The 20,282-nt window shown below is 41.9% G+C and overlaps 1 protein-coding gene across 1 annotated transcript in view; it reads right to left on the bottom strand.

The window, feature by feature from the left end:
• Positions 1-20,282, bottom strand: part of CCDC12 (coiled-coil domain containing 12) — a 181,297-nt gene that overhangs the window by 132,232 nt on the left and 28,783 nt on the right. The gene's annotated exons all lie outside the window — the stretch shown is intronic.

Below are 20,282 nucleotides of genomic sequence, written 5' to 3' on the forward strand. Positions count from 1 at the left end.
AGCAGCGATGAGCCAGTCCAGGAACGCCCGAGGACTTGTGGCAGAAGAATGCCACGAAGCCAATCTTCCCGCGGTCGGAGAGGGAGGCGCCAGAGAGGTAAGGAGGGCGGAGAGAGGGCGTCTGGCACCTAGGACATCATACAGGCTCTCAATCATTCATACACATGCTCTCTCACTCACACACATACAGGATTTCAAACACATGTGCTTGCTCATTCACTCTCTCTCCCCCTCCCCCCCGGAACTAGCGGCAGAGCAACCTCCTTCATTTTCAGCCCTCGCGGAGAAAGGAGTCCCATTGACCGCGGGGGCTGACGTAGTTCCTTATTTTACTCCGAGCTGCGCTACTCATCCTTCAGGCCGTGCCTCTCTTCTTTTCTTCGGGCCGATGCTGCCCGCACTAGCACGGTCTCTTCTTCCCGTGCACGCACCTGCTGCTCACCACTTCCTCTTCCGGGGAGTGGGAAGTAGAGACCATGCCAGTGCCGCTGACTCCAGCTGTTCTGCCGGGTTCCACCTGGGCTGTCAGCATTTTAAGCCCGGGTGGAGGAGGACCGGGGAAGCAGCTGGGTCAGCGGGGGACCAGGAAGTGTGGAGACACACCTGCGTGTTCTTGGCGACACACTGGTGTGTCGCGACACGCCACAGGGGAAGAACTGCTGGTCTAGTCTACCTATTGTGTTATCCATAAGCCTCAAAGAGGTGGTGTAGTCTGGAGATTAGATATTAGAAGAGAATCTCAAATTCCTAAGGTTGAATTTTTGCTCTACCACCGCCTGTCTGGGATCTGAGGCAAGCCACCTTACCTTCCTGAAGCTCAGGTTTAATCCTGGCTCTGCTGATGGTCAGGATTAGTTTATTAATTCATTAGTCACCTCTCGCACAATGATCGAAGCAAGGTCCAGTTAAAACATTTGTAAAATAAAACCACATGTACACAAACAATAATAAGATAAATGAACTGAGCTTACTAATACCTAAATGAGAAAACTGGCATAGTCACAACGTATTAAGAACATAAGAAATTGCCATGCTGGGTCAGACCAAGGGTTCATCAAGCCCAGCATCCTGTTTCCAACAGTGGCCAATCCAGGCCATAAGAACCTGGCAATTACCCAAACACTAAGAAGATCCCATGCTACTGAAGCAATTAATAGCAGTGGCTATTCCCTAAGTAAATTTGATTAATAGCCATTAATGGACTTCTCCTCCAAGAACTTATCCAAACCTTTTTTGAACCCAGCAACAAATTCCAGAGCTTTATTGTGGTTAGTGCAGTTAGTGTAACTGGGTTTAAAAAAGGATTGGATAAGTTCTTGGAGAAGAAGTCCATTACCTGCTATTAAGTTGACTTAGAAAATAGCCACTGGTATTACTAGCAACAGTAACATGGAATAGGCTTAGATTTTGGGTACTTGCAGGGTTCTTATGGCCTGGATTGACCACTGTTGGAAACAGGATGCTGGACTAGATGGACACTTGGTCTGACCCAGTATGGCATGTCATGTTACAAAATAGTGATTCCTCAACGTAAATTAACTCATTACTATGCCTTTATAAGCCATCCAGTCAACAAAAAATGTACTTGATGTTCCATCTCCAAGGTTGGCACACTTGGGCATTACTTGTGATAGGGCTTTTTTGGTTGCTGGCCCCTGCCTCTGGAATACTTAGCCAGAGTCCCTGTATGCAACCGTATTACCAAAAGACTTTAAGAAGGCATTAAAAACCTATTTATTCTCAAAAGCCTTCAGTGCTAACTAAAGTAGTGCCTGGATTTAAACTTATGCATATTACTTGGTACAGGCAATTTCTGTGGCTATCTCCTTCCTGTATGTTTTTTTGCTGTTTGTTTTTAAGATTATGGATCTGTTTTGATCATTATGTGCATGAAGTGGAATACAATTTTTTTTTTTTAATAAATGTTGCATCAAGCTTTTCTAATATTTTTTTACTTAACTGCATACTTCTGAAAGTATGCGACTTGACAACTTGAATCCTCCATTTACCCATAGCCAAAGTACAGGAATGCCAGAACCATGTCCTGACCATGGACCTCAAGCATGCTCCGAAGGAATCACATCTAGGGCTGAGAGGGACTTCTCCAGGGGTTAAGAAAAAAAAAAGAAGAAAAAAACTTGGAATCCAGTCAAAATGTTTAGAACTCAAGGATAACTATTTTCCCCATATAAACAAACTTTTTTGCTTGTTAATTTGTCTATTTTTTGTGGTGGTGGGGGGGTGTTCTTATTTTGCTCATTTATTTATTTTTTTGCTTTTTTTCCTCTCCCCATCTCTCATTTCCTCTTCTTTTGCCTGTTTTACTTCCCCTCCAATCTCTTTCCCCATTCCTTCCCTATCTCTTTTCTGTGTGTGTCAGGGGACCAGCTCCTCCTAACTATAGGATATATATATATATATATATATAAAATATCCTTTTGAGACCCAAGAACCACCTAAGAAACGTAATGGAACTCAAAGGGGCATGGGATAAATACAGAGGACCCCTAATGGCTAGAGGATAGAGTTGAAGAAAAGGGATAACCTATTGCTAACATTTCTAACAGGAGTAACCTGCATGGAGTGGGAGTTACCATCCAAACAACTTGCTGGGCAGACTGGATGGACCATTTCAATCTTTATCTGCCATCATTTTACTATGTTACTAACCAGTAAGACAGAACCCACATTTTTGTCCCAGCAACTACAACCCTCTTCTTTGTACTCTCCAGTTCAATCAGAACCAGCATGTTATCTAATGTGAATCTTCATTCGCAACTCCCTAGGGAATTCTGTAGGGCCAAAATGGTAACCCTACCCAGCTATGGTGACTTGGCAGCATTCAGCAGATTACTTTTAAAGGCTGTGAAGACCACATGTGATACCCCTGACTTAGAGGATACAAGGATAAAAGCCACAGATCAAGGCAAGCTTTGCGGTATTACAGCATAAATGGACAGAGGAAATAGGACTTGCAGTGCTTATCTGCTGCCACATTTTCTGTTTCTATATGAATCAGACTGCAGCAAGCAACTCATTTCACACAGTCCACACCACCTTCACCTTCAGTCACTACTGCTTATCTAGTAAAGCAAGCATCCTTGCACAGCTAATCGTTCTACACTCTATAATCCTTCCTGCAGGAAACATGCTAAATTTGTTATTCCATATCACTTTCTACTGCATGGCTCACTTCCTTCCAGAGCAACTAAAATATCTGTATTTTTTACTGCATTTCACAGCGATAAAGCAACACCAAATATAGAAGTTATTTATATTCAAGCTATTTTTCGACAAAACTAAACTCCTCAAGATACTGAACAACCTTTCATAATGAGAAATCTTTCCTGATCCAAGGGTGGGAAAGCTCAACAAAGAACAAAACTACAGAATGTACAATTTGCTGTCCAGGGAGAGGGAAAGAAAAGTCATCACATACCTGGTATTTGCCAGGAAGAGGACAACAGAAAATGTGCATTATAATCTCTTCAGGCAAAGGAAATGCAAAATCATGAAAATCAGAAAAGAATGGTTAAATAAACAAAACCCCAAGGATTCCCTGAGAGGTGTAATAAAAAAAAAAAGTCTTCTTTAAGCATGAGCTTCCATACTCCCATGAGATGATATTCTCAAGTTTGTCTGAAGTATTTCAGCTCTGAAAAATCATGGGTCTTGGATATAAAACAGGAGTGCATAACTCCAGGCCTGGAGGGCCACAAATGGATCTGGTTTTCAGCTATACAGCTGAGCCTCTCTCAGGAACATGCATTGTGGCTATCTTACGAAACAGACTGGAAAGTGGTCTGTCAAAGCCAGAAGGCAAATAGAAAGCAAGACAGACCAGTTGCCTTAGGTAAGGATTATTTATTCGCACATATCTCTTGATAAAAGCGCCCAACTCTGGCCGAGTTTCGCACAAGGCTGCTTCAGGGGTTACAAAATAACCAAACATTGAGGTAAGTATAAATAAATAAATACACAAGTATTAACATAAATAATAAAACACAAACCACAGGACATGTATAAGAAAATAATCACCTCATGGGTTGCCCCCCCTTTTTTTTTGCGATCACTAATCGCTCCACAATGATTTCTTACTGTTTATAAGAAAATTAATTTGAGTCATCCTTAAACTATATCGTAGAAAAAATGGTGGCCCCAGACAATTCCACGTTTTTAAATGATGCACTGGGCAACAAACACCCAGGTTATAAATATCAAAAGTGGGCATATTGCCAAGGATATGGCAGTCGAGCATAGAGAGCACACCATACCCCTAGAAATAAACAACTTTACTCATTAAAAAAAATAAAAATAAAGGAACTGGGACAAAACTAGTAAATATATGCAAACAAAAAGAGCAAAGAGATGGAAAGGTACAACAAATACCCAAGTCAGCACTGGATAGACCAAAAGGATGTAGAAAGCTGAAGGGAAGAGCAGGCCAGCTCTGGCCAGCGATAGTACCTTGGATGGCGAGAATGTGAGAACCAGAGATATTAGGACTCTATTGCCGAAGCTAACGAGGGCTGAAAAACTTTCTTTCCTATTTTTGTTAAAAAGAGATTCAAATTGAATTAATCTAGTATGAATTTTTTTAATAAAGGAGCTAGGATTTGCTTCCAAAGGTGGGCATCAGAATGATGCTCTTATAGGAATCATGAAAACATTCTATTTCATTTATTGTGTTGAGTTTAGACTTTGTTTCTGGAAGCTTTTCATTCTGAATCATGTCAAATCCAACCACTTGGGATAATATTTTCGTTTCACAATTTCTAAAAGAAGAATTGGATACTCCACCTTTATTTGCCTCCTCTTCAACTAATGAAGAAAATTAGACCAATATTATGCAGTTAAATAAGAGATTAATAAAAACCAATTTCCATGCAGGCATGTTAATCGAGTAATATAGGGTACAGGTTTATTCTACAGAGGTTAAGAATCAATAAAGAGCAGTGTCTATATGCAGAGCATAGTGATTTTGTTACAAAATGGAATCTAATTAGTAAGTGTTCACTAGACCATATGTTTTTATTTATCAAACAAGCCAAAGCTACAGCCAATCAAATTCAACTTGATCTAGATGGTTTTTTGAGAAATGTTCAGTCTCAAAGTGTTATTGAGGGTTATGATGTTCATTTTAAGGAACTACAGTCTAGATGGTGATCAGCAAGAGTGGATCACTTTAAAGAAGTTTCGTTTCTTAAGAATAGGCTATCTAGTAACCCCATCCTCCTGGACAACCAATTATCTCAGCTAAAAGTTCATTACTAGAGTCGCTCTCTATGTTTATGGATGTTATTTTGCGTCCATTAGTTCCAAAGCTTCCTTCCTAGATTTGTAACTCTTTGGATATTATAAACGTATTAGAACAATATGATGGTCCTTTTAATGATTTGTATCTGATCACAATAGATATTTCTTTGTACACATGCAAAATATTCAAGATGGTACTTCGAATATTTTGCATGATGCTTTAGAGACTAGAGAAGCTCCTGTTACAACACCCACATCATTTATTTGTGAATTGGCAGTTTTAGCCTTAAAAGATAATGTTTTCATGTTTGACAGACAATCCTACAAACAAATAAAAGATACCGCAATGGGTACCATAATTGCCCCAGATATGGCAAACCTTTATGTTGGTAATTTCAAAAATAGGTAGTTACCCCAGTATCCTTTTTTTCAGGATATCACTATGTAGCGATGCTTTACTGATGATATCCTAGTTTTGTGGACAGGTGGGAAAGAACTTGTTTCAGATTTTTAACAGGTTGAACTGTTGTGATTCTAAACTACAGTTTCTAGGTTTCTGTCATTTTTGGATATAGTGATTAAGTTATCCAACGGAAGATTTGATTTTTCTATCTACCAAAAGCCTACAAGACTTGGATTTCAGCAAAGCTTTTCATACAGTCCCGCACAGGAGGCTTGTGAATAAAATGAGAAGCTTAGGAGTGAGTGCCAAGGTGGTGGCCTGGATTGCAAACTGTTTGATGGATAGAAGACAATGTGCGATGGTAAATGGAACTTACTCTGAAGAGAGAGCGATGTTAAGCAGAGTGCCGCAAGGATTGGTGTTGGGACTGGTCCTGTTCAATATCTTTGTGAGCGACATTGCGGATGGGATAGAAGGTAAGGTTTGTCTTTTTGCGGATGATACGAAGATCTGCAACAGAGTGAACACACCGGAAGGAGTGGAGAGAATGAGATGGGATTTAAGGAAGCTGAAAGAGTGGTCAAAGATATGGCAGTTGAGATTAAATGCCAAGAAGTGCAGAGTCATGCATATGGGGAGTGGCAATCTGAAAGAACTGTATTTGATAGGGGGTGAAGGGCTGATATGCATGGAACAGGAAAGAGAGACCTTGGGATGATGGTGTCTAATGACCTAAAGTCGGCGAAACAATGTGACAAGGAGATAGCTAAAGCCAGAAGAATGCTAGGCTGCAAAGAGAGAGGAATATCTAGTAAGAGAAAGGAAGTGATGATCCCCTTGTACAGGGCCTTGGTGAGGCCTCACCTGGAGTACTGTGTTCAGTTCTGGAGATCGTACCTCCAAAGGGACAGAGACAGTCTGGAGGCAGTCCAGAGAAGGGCAACCAAAAAGGTGGATGGCCTTCATAAAATGACTTATGAGGAGAGATTGAAGAACCTAAATATGTACACCCTGGAAGAGAGGAGGAGCAGGGGTGATATGATACAGACATTTAGGTACTTGAAAGGTTTTAATGATCCATGGTCAACAATAAACCTTTTACGTTGGAAAAAAAAAAATCAGTAGAACCAGGGGGTCATGATTTGAAGCTCCAGGGAGGAAGACTCAGAACCAATGTCAGGAAGTATTTCTTCACGGAGAGGGTGGTGGATGCCTGGAATGCCCTTCCGGAGGAAGTGGTGAAGACTAAAACTGTGAAGGATTTCAAAGGGGCATGGGATAAACACTGTGGATCCATAAAGGCTAGAGGATGGGAATGAAGAGAAGAGCCATGGGGGTGGATTACTGGAGTGGAGGCTACTACCTGGTGATTACTACCCTTACTCAATAAGTCTTTGCATAGTTGATGCAACTCCAACATTGCTCTCTGCTTCAATGGCAAGGGGAAATGTGGAAAAGAGGATTTGCATTCAGACAACGACCAACAAGGACTGAACTTCACAATCTGGGTAAACAAATAAGCGTAGGGGTAGCTTGCATATTACAGCAGTTACTACCCTAAACCAATTAAGCCTGATACATCACTTTGAAAGCATATACAGCGATGCTCTCTGCTTCAAAGGCAAGGGGAAATGTGGAAAAGAGGATTTACATTCAGACATCCAACAAGGCATTGATCTGTGCAGTCTGGGTAAACAAGCATCGGGGTAACTTGCTTGATGCGGCGGTTACTACCTTTAACCATTAAGCCTTATGCTAACCTTTGATGCAACTCCAGCACCAATGCACCAATGACAGGGGATGGCAAGAAATTTGAATCAAACAGTTACCAACAAGGACCCTGAACTTGGTGGTTGATGAAACAGATTAAGTATGGGAAAATAAGTGTGGAAGCTTGCTGCGCAGACCAAATGGGCCGATTGGTCTTTTTCTGCCATCATTTCTATGTTTCTATGTTAAGACAGAAATACTTTCTTACACTATACTAGATGTCATCTACAACTCCTCAGAGATAACATATTTTGGCCATTTTTTGAGACTGAGGCATCTGTGTTCCTCTATTGAAGAATTTCAAAGCAGAGCAGTTGAGATGCATTTGATATTTTTGGAAAAAGATTATCTTCTCTCCATTATCAAGAAAACATACAAAAGTGCTAGATGGAATGACCGAGACTGCAAGCTTTTTAAGTTTGTGTAATTCACCCCAGAATTATAAAATACAAACGACTATTAGAAAATATTGGCAGATTTTACAATTATATCCTGTATTATAATGTGAAAGACTTGGTGGCTCACTCTGCTTTAGATGATGATCAAACAGTTCAGGACGAACAGAGGGGCCATTACTCTTGGAGGTGCTGTTCTGTTTGCTTTCAAGCTTCTAAAGGTAACACTTTACCACTGGAGTCCCTTCAGTTTTATAGATTACATTCATATACTAATTAATTTATGTGATTTGGTGCCTTTGTAAATTGATTTATATAGGGAAAACCAAGAAAGCACTCAAAAGAAAGAAGCCCGCTTGTAGAACATTGTTTAGCAGCATACCATTATTTTGAGGAGTTAAGATTCTCAGTATTGATCTTGTTCTTCATCAAGAACAAAAATTAATATACAAATTAGATACAGTACATTCAAATGGCCTTAATCGTGAAATTCATTGGTCATGTTTGCTTAAGCTTTAAACCAATAGTCTTTTGGAGGTGGGCTTAATATGAAGGAACTGTATTGTGATTTGCCAGGTAGCCCTTATATACTAAAACAGTGTTTCCCAACCCTCTCCAGAAGGCACACCTACCCAGTCAGGTTTTCAGGATTGCCACAATGAATAAACATGAGACAGATTTACATACACTGGGTCTCAATGTATGCAAATCTATCTTATGCATATTCATTATGGATAGACTGAAAACCTGACTGGTTAGGTGTATCTCCAGGAGAGGGCTGGGAACACTATACTAGAATGAATCTTGGTGTTTTTGAGCTGTACTGCCATTTTGAAAGATTTGAACTGAGAGCTCCGTAAAGTGATATGAGAGTATGAAAAGTGGTTGGTTTGTTTTATAATTTTACATTTTTGTTTTGCGTGTATGTGTATCGCTATATGTATTTTGTTTTTAGATACTGCCTGAAGAAGGCAGTCTTGTTACTACCAAAACATTGGCCATGTCAGGCAAGGTTTGAGTGAGCGCACTTTTGATATTTTCAGTTCATCTAAGACGACTTTGAATTTGCATTTACCAGATAAGTAAATTAAATTTTCTTTTGTGATAAGGGCCTTTTTCAACTATGAGGAATTTTTAGAGATGTTAAATAATAAATACAAATTATATATAGGTTTCGATGTAATTTTTGGAACTGGTAGATTTAATCTACTGTGCTTCAACAGGATTCTGTCTGAAGCCCCTTGAAGGCAAGACAGTGAATTATCATCTTAAGCATGTTTTGACTCTGATACCAAGTTCCAAAAGATTTCAGATTAATTAACTTTTTTATTGTTGTTTTGAAACATTTTACACAATGATAACTGATCTGAATCTATATACCAATTATATTACATCTCATTAACTAATGTAATGGTACCAGCCTTACCAATAAAAAGCACTTACATTTTAAACTCTCCCAGTGCTTGTAGTTATTGGAAAGGGAAAAGATTCCACAGCCAGCCAGCCACCCAACAAGAAAGAGCCTCGCAGGCTTGTAAAATGCCTGGTGGGGACACCAAACTTGTAAATGCGCACCCCCTCCTATCACAAAATATCATGGAGGTCATCCCTTGTGGGGTTACACTGGTATGTAAGTGGTAGGAGGTGATATCTTGGAACTGGAGCAGTGGGGGGAGCTGGGTATGTGGATACCTGTCAATTATCTATGCTCTTATTTCAAATAACATCCAATGTCTTGAAGATACAAGATCAGACTAATTGCCTCCTCCCTTCCTTACGCAGATGAGCCATATACCAACAAATAATGCCCTGCAATAAGCACACCAGCTTATTCTCACTCTCACTCTACTTATCAATATGTGCAAATGTTTTTGTGGTTTATGCGGATCCATTCAATATGTGCAAATGTTTTTGTGGTTTATGCGGATCCATTCAGTCAAGATGGAAACTTGGTTGACTGCACATTTTAATTCTGATATTATTACAGATGTCAGGTGCCATTTTAATATTTCATTGATTTTATGTTTGTTATATATTTTTTGGATGTTGCATTAACCACCAAGAATTATGATTAATGTAGCATAAAAGTTTTTAAAAACATATAACTGAAATGAGGACTGAGATTGCTCTTATAAAGCCTGAAACCTCAGTGTGACTGAAAACCAGAAAATACATGGGACAAATTTCCTCAAAGTAATATACCAGCCTGCCCACAACAATTCTTTAGACATACTGTGTCACTGTTTGTGCCATGCTGTGTTGTACCAAAAGGCAAGAGTTGGATTAGTTTTGCTGAGCCAGTCTGAACAAAGCCAGAGGTGAGACGAGCAAGTTTGCTTACCATAAACGGTGTTTTCCGTAGATAGCAGATGAATTAGCCATGCTGTCTGGGTACGTCCTCTGTGCCACTAGGTGGCAGCGCTCTCAAAGTCTAGGTAAATCTTTTAGCCAGATACTCCCTCCTTCCTGTATCATAACAGGATCACCTCAGGCTCCTCAGTCAGTATCAAAGCAAGGTAGGTATGCTAGAACTGTCCGGGGAGGCGGGCGGGTCAGCATGGCTAATTCATCTGTTATCTATGGAAAACACCATTTACGGTAAGCAAACTTGCTCTTTTCATGTAGATAAGCAGCTGAATTAGCCAAGCTCTCTGGGCGTCCCCAGCTGACGTATTGAGCTGTTAATGTGTGTAATTTGGTATATTCGCTTAATATGGGAGATTGAGGCGGACAGTTCCTATGAAGGTTATGTATGAGGAACAAGTGCTCTTCTGTAGGATAGTCCATCCTATTAACGCATCATCCGCAGTTTGTTTATCAAAACAGTAATGGGATGTGAAAGTGTGCAGCGATAACTATGCTGTCGCTTTACTGAGGTCTATAATGGGAACCACAGGTAGATGGGCCATCGGGGTGCAATTGCACGCACCCGGTGTGTCTTTGGATTCGTAGGTAAAGTTTGCTATCGTTGGAGATACAGTTCGATATAGACGTAGATAGAGTGCATTTTGTTACCGGAAGTTCCTGAGTGTTCAGATTGAACATAAGAACATAAGAAATTGCCATGCTGGGTCAGACCAAGGGTCCATCAAGCCCAGCATCCTGTTTCCAACAGAGGCCAAAAACCAGGCCACAAGAACCTGACAATTACCCAAACACTAAGAAGAACCCATGCTACTGATGCAATTAATAGCAGTGGCTATTCCCTAAGTATAATTGATTAATAGCCATTAATGGACTTCTCCTCCAAGAACTTATCCAAACCTTTTTTGAACCCAGCTACACTAACTGCACTAACTACCTTCTCTGGCAACAAATATAGAAAGAACTGTGAAGGTCTGTCAGGAAATGAGTGCGCTGTTTGTAGTAGTCTAGCACATGTACAGTCCAAAGGATGGAGTTTTCTCTCATTCCCATTCGCATGAGGATTTGAATGGAAAGTGGGTAAGGTGATGGTTTAGTTGATGTGGAAAGTTGAAATCACCTTCCCATGGAAGTACTTCCCATGAGAGATATCGAAGATGACTAGTGTCTAATGGTTCAAAGGGGTGGAAGTATTAGGTATTCAATAATCATAGAAACGTCCCACGGCACTGGAGACTAGTTTATGATATGAAATGGGCTCCCCATTGAGATGAATGTGGTAATCCACTACAGTGCATAAAGGAACACGGAGTGAGGAAACAGCAAGGCCCTCACTGCAGAGTAGATGAAGGTAGGAGAGAAGCTGTTCAGGTGGGCAGTTAACGGGTCAATACCCGTTGTTGAACACCAAGAAGCGTAGCGTGACCACTTTTAGTTGTAATTGAGTCTGGTTGACAGTTGTCCCAAGGACAGTAACATGTGCTGAAGATCAGGAGTGTGTTTAGGTGTTGGTATGTGACTTGGCCGATCCCCATGCAGTGAGGTGTAGGGAGGAGTGAAGAAGATGTGAGAGATCCCTTGTCCTGGGTGAGTAGTTGAGGGCTGCTGCCCTGAGGAATTGGGTCGCAGGTTGATAGGTGCAGTAAGTAGCTGCGCCATGGTTGCGTCGCCACACTGGCGCAATCGAGATCAGATTTGCTTGGTCTGCGATGCATCTCTGGATTGTACGAGAGATGAGTGGTATCGGAGGGAGCGCATACCATAGGTTGTGAGACCCATTGACTAGAAAAATGTGTGGAGGGACTTTCTGTGGGCTTGGGAAACCGAGAAGGTTTTCAGTTTTCTGTAGTCTCCTGTTGCAAACAGGTCGAGGGAAGGATGGCTCCCAATTGATAATATGTGTTGAGCCACCTTCTGGTATAATTCACATTCGTGGGGATGAAATATTCTGCTGAGCTTGTCTGCACTGGAGTTTTGGATTCCGGGCAGATAAGTTGCTTGAAGAAAAATTGAAGCACTCCAGTATCTGGAGTGCTTCCTTGTAGAGGTTTCAAGAACCTGACCCTTTGTCTTTGTTTATGTAGAACATCGTGATTTGGTTGTTCTTAAATGAATCATTACTATCTTCCCATGTAGGGAGTCTCCGAAGGCTCAAAGGGCATTTCTCACCGCCTTGAGTTCTCGTAGGTTCATGTATTGCGAACGGTAGTATGTGGTCCATAGATCCAGTGTCGATAATTGGTCTAGTTGAGCTCCCCAGCCCCTGGGGAACGCGTCCGTGGTGAGTATTATCTGATGTCGTAAGGAATTTAGGAACGAGCCCGTCGTAAGTTGACGGGAGTAGTCACCCTGAAGGTAGTTTTTTCATGCTGTTGGTGAGGGTAATGGGCAAACAATGGATGGAGAAATTGAATCCATTAGGTCCTTAGTTTCCATTGCAGGTGACACATATGCAGGTGTGTATGCGGGACCACATAGATGGATATTGTCATGTGACCTAGGATGGCCAGGATTTGTCTAGATGGTGAGGATCAAGTCAAAGAAATTATCACAAGGGTGCCTTGGCTAACTGTCACGGACAGGTAGTCAGGTAGGAAAGATCATGATGCTATGTTGTCGAAAAGGAGTACCAGTGCGCAATCCCTGGCGAGGATTCTTTAATCAGTAGAGACTCTCTATGAGAATTCCTATTCCGATTTGACGGAGGCTATAGTCCTGCATGTCAAGCGAAGCAGTGTTAATGAAGGTTAGAGCGGGGAAAGGCAGCACAAGTGCGGCGAAGATGAAAAAATGGAAGAAATCGGTCCGTATAGAATCTGAAGAGTAAGTACGGGTTGATCTGTGTGTTAGGACAGAACAAGAAGAAGAGGTTGCTTCTCACTAAAGGTGGTGGGAAATAGGGAGTCTAAGAAATCCACCAATGGGTCATGGAAGCTGGCAGAATTTGGAGAACACCGCCGTGTTTCCTGTGAAACTGAAAATTGAAGTCAACACCAGTGGGACAGGAAATGTAACCTGGTCAGTAGAATGATATAGATGAAATTCGTTTGACCTCCAGTTTGATGGATCAGCTACGGCAGAGACATGAGTTTTAGTTTCCATGCACATTGGTGAAAGAAGGATGTTCCCCTTGCACGTAACTTGCTATTGCATTGTGCAGTCTGCGAGGATAACTTAAGTAAAAGACTCAATTGTGTCTGTCGGTGTGCTACACATAAGAATGCAGGAAGACCAGGGTGGTTGGCATTCGACAGAATACTGTGCTTGTCCCTGGCAAAAAATGGCAGGATGCACAATTACTACTATTTGTTTTTAGCTGTGGAGATCATTGAAACCAGCTTATCTGCATATAAATAAAGAAGGTATCGTGAAGTATCCCATGTTCTGGGAGAGAAACTTTAGACTGGAGTCGTGTGTGGAAGACTACAATTCACAAAAATATTACCTTCTCCAGTGACGTAATAGTAGCGGATATTGGAGTGCTTGTTTAGCGAAACAAGATATTCAATGTCCCCAAGGCAGGGGGCTAGAAGAAGGTAAGACCCTCTTTTTTTTTTTTTTTTTTAATGTTATGTCTATATGCGAGGAAGATAGTCGTCCGTAGGCGGGAATCTTCCCTTGCCTGTTTTTTGTTTTTTTTTGGCAACGCTCAGTGCGAGTCAGAAAGACGGATCCACCAAAGGAGAGATTTCTCACCAAGTAGTGCAGTAGGGAGTGAGCAGCAGTCGCAGAGAAAGTAGCACTCCCGATAGGAGAACCTGAAGAAGATCTCTGTATGGGCCGACGGCGGAGGGAATTGGAGCCTTCTGGTGCATTAGGAGTCCTCGAAGGCAATGCGTGCCCTCATGGAGGGTTGTTAATAGCCAAGTGGAGTGGAGGAGTAGTCTGGCAGTTAGAGCAGAGGGCTCGAACCATGAGATCAGGGTTCAAGTCTCACAGTCACTCCTTGTGACCTTGGGCAAGACACTTTACCTTCCATTGCCATAGGTACAAACTTAGATTGTAAACCTCAGGGGATAGGGAAATATACACCATACCTGAATGTAATCCACTTTGAAGCACCGAGAGAAGAGAAAGGATTCACGGCGCCAAAGGGCAAAAACCATGATGTCCTTTGAGGCAGATGCATCGTGCGAGTTGCAGCCACCTTGGCAGCGAGGTACTTGGCCACACTATTACACACGGCTTAACGCTGCAATGCAGAACTGATCTGTCGACGCTGCACGCCCTCGCATTAGTGCGCCCCAATTGAATTGGTAGCCAGCAGTCATGGTAGCGTGTTGGCTTGCTCGTGGGCATGTTCCATTATTCATGTGGACACCTTGGTGATTCTGAGAGTGTCCCTCAAGTCTTGAAAGCGCTCATGTTCAATGGAGACTGTGCTACCTTCTGCACTGATCTATTTTTTTTTTTTGTACATGGCGCCCACATCGGTGACCCCAAGTGCCTGGCTTCCGTAGAAATGTCCTGGCGCCCTCGTCGCCCGTGTCCACACTACCGATGGCGCATGCAAAGTCCGCGCCAATAGTTGGTGCGCTGTCAACGCCTTGTGATTTGTAAAATAAAAAACATGCCAGTGTAACGCTGGACGACTCCCTGAGTCGTACCTGCTGAGAGGCTGGGTGCCTCGAACCTGCAGAAGTTCTAGCCCCGGCAGATGTCTTGCATGGATGCACCGGCAGATGCACTGTGTTGACATGCCAGCGTGCGTCGATGGTCGGCGCGCCCGGCACCTGCGCCGATACAGATACTCCTTTAGCGCTGTGGAGCAGTTTTTGCTCTGTTAATCAGTATCCAAAGGACTCAACTCGGAGCCGGACCCGCTAAACCGGGAGGCTACTGAGGAGCTAGAATTAGAAAACGGGGAAACAGCCCAATCGGGGCCCCCTGAAGTCATGCCTTGGCACGCCTGCAAGGAGTCAAGTCCTTTTCTGTCCGTGAGTTGACTTACAATTGATATAGTGCCCCTCCCTCTGGTTCCACTCAGTACCGGCCTGGACTGGAGAATGTACCGAGGAGGTTGAAGTGCAGGCATTGAATCGGCTGAGAGAGGGGGGAGGGGGTGCCCAGAGACGTTTAGAACAGTCTCGTGAGGGCACGTCTTCTGAAGCAGATTTCATTTATTTTATTTTGTCCTTTCCTCTATTTCTGTTTCTTGTGTTTTGAAGTGTTAATTATGTGTTTTCTAAGTAAATTGTGAGGAGAAGAAGAGAGCTCCGTGCACTCTGTTGCGCAGAAACAATTTGATTGAGGAGCCTGAGGTGATCCTGTCACGATACAGGAGGGAGGGAGTACCCAGCTAAAAGATTTACCTAGACTTTGAGAGCTCGCCACCTAGTGGCACGGAAGATGTACCCAGACAGCATGGCTAATTCAGCTGCTTATCTACGTGAAAAAGGTAATGTGGTGGGGACGCTTGGCAATAATAATCAAAATATGTCAAATCTGAATTAATGATTAGAAGGGGGACAGTAAGTAAATCCATGGCTCTAGCACTAAACTTTCAAAGGGGAAACTTTGATAAAATGAGAAAAATAGTTAATTTAAAAAAAAACAAAAACTGAAAAGTGCAGCTACAATGGTTAAGAGTGTGCAACAGACGTGAACACTGTTAAAAAAAATCCATCTTAGAAGCACAGTCCAGATGTATTCCATGCATTAAGAAAGGTGGAAGGAAGGCCAAATGAATGCCGGCATGGTTAAAAAGTGAGATGAGAGAGGCTATTTTAGTCAAAAGAAGTTCATTCAAAAATTGGAAGAAGGATCCATCAGAAGAAAATAGGATAAAGCATAAGCATTGTCAAGTTAAATGTAAGACATTGATAAGACATGCTAAGAGAGAATTTGAAAAGAAATTGATCATAGAGGCAAAATCTCATAATAAAAACGTTTTAAAATATATCCAAAGAGAAAGCCTGCAAGGGAGCTGATTGTACCGTTAGATGATCGAGGGGTTAAAGGGACTCTTAGGGAAGATAAGGCCATCACAGAAGGATTAAACGTTTTCATTGCTTCGTTGTTTACTGAAGAGGATGCTGGGGAGATACCCGTTCTGGAGACAGTTTTCAAAGGGTGACAATTCAGATGAACTGAACAAAATCACAATGAACCTGGAAGATGTAGTACGCCAGATTGACAAACTGAAGAATAGTAAATTACCTGGATTGGATGGTATACACTCAGGGTTCTGAAAGAACTCAAAAATGAAATTATTTCAGACCTATCACAATTAATTTGTAACCTATCATTAAAATCATCAGTTGTACCTGAAAATTGGAAGGTGGCCAAGAAACCTGGAGTGATCCAGGAAACTATAGACTGGTGAGCATGACTTTGGTGCCGGGAAAAATTGTGGAAACTGTTATAAAGAATAAAATCACAAAACATTTAGACATGGTTTAATGAGACACAGCTAGCATGGATTTACCCAAGGGAAGTCTTGCCTCACAAATCTCCTACATTTTTTAAAGGGGTGAATAAACATGCTACAAAGGTGAACCGACAGATGTAGTTTATTTGGATTTTCAGAAGGCGTGGGACAAAATCCCTCATGAGAAGCTTCTAAGGAAACTAAAAAGTCATGGGATAGGAGGCTATGTCTTTTTGTGAATTGCAAACTGGTTAAAAGAAAGGAAACAGAGTAGGATTAAATGGTCAGTTTTCACAGTGGAAAAAAGATAAAAAATAGAGTGCCTCAGGGATCTGTACTTGGACCAGTGCTTTTTAATATATTTATAAATGATCTGGAAAGGGGTTTGATGAGTGAGGTGATCAAATCTGCAGATGACACAAAATTATGCAGAGTAGTTAAATCTCAAGCGGATTATGATAAATTGCAAGAGGACCTTGTAAGACTGGAAGACTGGGCTTTCAAATGGCAGATGAAATTTAATGTGGACAAGTGCAAGGTGCTGCATATAGGGAAAAATAACCCTTGCTGTAGTTACATGATGTTAGGTTCCATCTTAGGAGTTACCACCCGGGAAAGGCATCATAGTGGATAATACATTGAAATAGTCGGCTCAGTGTGCTGTTGGCAGTAAAAAAAAAAAAGCAAACAGAATGTTAGGCATTCTTAGGAAGGGAATGACAAATAAAATTGTGGATGTCATAATGCTTCTGTATCTCTTCATATTGAGACTGCTTGAATACTGTGTGTAATTCTGGTCGCCACATCTCAAAAAAGGTATAGTTGCACTACAGAAAGTGCAGAGAAGGGCGACTAAAATGGTAAGGGTCATGTAACAGCTCCCCTATGAGGAAAGAGGTTAGGATTGTTCAGCTTGGAGAGGAGACAGCTGAGCGGGGATATGATAGAAATCTATAAAATCATGAAAGGACTTGAACAAGTTAATATAAATCAGTTATTTACTCTCTCAGATAATAGAAGGACTAGGGGGCACTCTATGAAGTTAGCAAGTAGCTCATTTAAAACAAATGGAAGAAAATTCTTTTTCACTCAGCGCATAGTTAAGCATTGGAATTCATTGCCAGAAGATGTTACGGCAGTTAGCGTAACTGGGTTTAAAAAAGTTTTGGATAAGTTCCTAGAGGAGAAGTCCATAAATTGCTTTTAATCATTAAGGAATAGTAGCTTGGGATCTAGTTAATGGTTGGTACTTGCCAGGCACTTGTGACTTGGATTGGTCACTGTTGGACACAAGATACTGGGCTTGTTGGTCTGGCCCAGTATGGCAAATCTTATGTTCTCATGTAAGTAGATGAGTTCTTAACAAGGTGCTACTTCACATTCCTTTGCCGTTAATCAATGCGTAGGACTCCTCTATGACAAAAGTTCCAGGAAAACAGCACATACAAAAGCTTTGATAAGAAGAGTGGGAGGGAGAGATGACAAATACATACAGAAGTTTTATTTTGAATACCTTAATAGGGAGAAAGATTCCCAAACATCTTAATCCGGCATATGTTTAAAAACTGCCAAGCGTGGTTGCAGTTTCTGTACCACGCTTCGAAGGGCTGTGTCATTATCTGCAGATAAAAAGGTGCCCGATAACAGATATTTGTTTCCATGGAGCCCACGCCAAAGCTCTATGGGGACAAGCTCCCAGAGTTACAACTGGAACCAAAAAGGCAGCTGATGGCTTACAGCTGAGCAGCTCATGCTGAGATGGAGCAGAATAGCTTTTGATTGGTTTTGATAGCTAATGAACAAAAAAAAAAAAAAAGTATACAAAACCCTCCCAGAACAGTTCTCCATTACCATGGCAATGTGAGCCTCAGATGGGATTAATCAGCACTGCTGTCATGAAATCAACAGGGGGAAAGCAGAATTAGATCACATCTTCTTCCTGAGGACTGATGCAAACCTGCACAAAGCAGACAGCTGGCCTTCCATGACATCTAACCTTGGCCGTGCCACTGGATCGGCGCTGCAAAGCTCTGCCTGTAGGCTTATATCCCAGATCCTGTCAGGCAAGGCTGAGAACAGCAGGCCCCCGGAACTCTCCAGCCACTGCTTTGCCACCCCCGTTACTTCCTTTTAAAGGTGGAAGGCAACATAACAAAAATCCCTGCAAAGCAGATGAGCACTTATGCCATTCAGGCTTCCAGTGTACATCCACAGAAGATATTTTTAAAGCGAACCTGGTTCTGACAGTCATGTAGATAATGTGCTTTATAATTACTCGGCATTCCCCGACTGTTTTCTTAACTGTATGTGTTGACAAGGCTCCCTGAGCTTCTGTATAAGAGGGCTAGAGGGCACTTGGCAGGCTGTTTGGTTTCAGGCGGATAGAATGGTGAATGGAATCCCATAAACTGTACAATCACTTGAGTTGCCCAAACCTACGATAAACTCTACAAGATTTTTTTTTTTTTTAAATGTACATTTTAAATGCAATCGCTCCCCACGCTCAGTTAGAATGGGATAGTGTCAGTGGTGAGGAATCATGCCATTGTGGGTAGAAACCTACATCAGAAAGGGGAACCAAATAAACAGTTGGACTTACCAAGCAGCGTGCCGTACTTTATAACTTAAAGACAGCTTCGTGTACTCAATCTAGCCTTTCAAAGCAGAGTGAGAAACCTCAAGAAGCCCTGACTAATGATAAAGCCACTCTGACACCAATTGGTAGCACCACAGTGGTCTCTAATTTAACCGAGATGCTTCAACAAGCAGGAAAAAAAAAAAAAAAGATGGGATGTAAAAAGTGAGTCATTTTTGTTATTTAAAATTTAAAAATGCATGCATGCTTCTTGGCACCAGAACATGTTATAAACAGTGTGAACCAATGAAATATACATGAAAGCATTACAATGTGGTTCCCACATGCTGAAAGCTTGCTGTCCCTTGATCTCATGGAGCACACATCCCCATCACGTTATCACCCACAGCGTACTCCAAGGTTGTATGATATCGCCTACAAAATTTTCTTCTAGGCATCCGTGGTTCTGTCTTGCTCCTTCTGTCAGTTCTCATTTGATTGTTCTGTCATCGGAAAGATTACAATATCTGTATGGGCAGAAAGGTTAAACGACTTGTTTCCACACAATAAGCAGCAGGTTGTGGACTGGACCGTGAACCTCTGGATTCCCCCTCCATGCTCTAACCCTACTGCCAGCCCTAGACATTTCGTTAAGTAAGAAACTCCTGTCTGCAGTTAATTACAATAATCACAGTGTTTTGGTCCGCTGGGAAAAAAACTCTCATTGCCCACCTTTACACACTGCAGCCACCATCCCTGGCAAGCTCCCCATGTTTCTAACACAATAACAAAAGCTGTAACCTAACAAGACATCTGGGGACTGAAGAACTCCCGAGCACTGGAAAGGCAAATAATTAAAAAAAAAAACTCTCCTGATATTAAGACTCTTTATAACCAGCTAGCTGTCGTAGATTGAGTGAACAATACTAGAGCAATTTCCTCCACCAGAAAGTATATAAACTGCAATCCTTATCTCACACCAACAGCAACCCAAGCACATTTCCTCCTTGCCTGTATCTTAACGCCACCTCTTCACTACTAGAAAGGTCAGAATCCAGACATTTCAATACGGGGGAAGTGCAAGGGAAGCCAAGCGGCAAGCTGGGAGAGAAACCAGCGGCATGTTTCACTGCCCCCCCCCCCCCCCCC

The sequence above is a fragment of the Rhinatrema bivittatum genome, chromosome 2 (genome assembly GCF_901001135.1).
Source record: "Rhinatrema bivittatum chromosome 2, aRhiBiv1.1, whole genome shotgun sequence".
In the NCBI taxonomy this organism is placed as follows: domain Eukaryota; kingdom Metazoa; phylum Chordata; class Amphibia; order Gymnophiona; family Rhinatrematidae; genus Rhinatrema; species Rhinatrema bivittatum.